Genomic DNA, 443 nt, shown 5'->3' on the forward strand with positions numbered 1-443 from the left:
GAAGACAAGTCCTCTTAGTGGCTAGAAAAGGACCACCCCCCCTCCCTTCTTCCTGCTGCTATTAATGGAGTTGTCCCTTTTCATAGCGCGTAGGAGTTGAAGGCGTATGCAAATTATTCTTGAAGTCAGCTGCCTCGTCGTTCCTTGGAGGTGCACGTTGTTTATACGTGTAACATGAGTACTTGCTTTGTTTGTGTCTCGTGTGATTCAGACGGACGTTGTTATATTACTTGTCTTAATGAACGGGAAGTGAAACCATGGCGTTTGCATTTGCAATATTGGGCAGTTGATGCAGAGGGTGATTATAGGAATACTAACACGCACTCATGTGGAGAGACACGCATAATGAGTAAAATTACTCGTATAAACACCTCACGCATAAATAACGAAATACACTTTCATGTACACAGTGAAACAAAACAAAAGAATTTTTCTTTTTTCTT

The sequence above is a fragment of the Penaeus monodon genome, chromosome 24 (genome assembly GCF_015228065.2).
Source record: "Penaeus monodon isolate SGIC_2016 chromosome 24, NSTDA_Pmon_1, whole genome shotgun sequence".
Taxonomy (NCBI): domain Eukaryota; kingdom Metazoa; phylum Arthropoda; class Malacostraca; order Decapoda; family Penaeidae; genus Penaeus; species Penaeus monodon.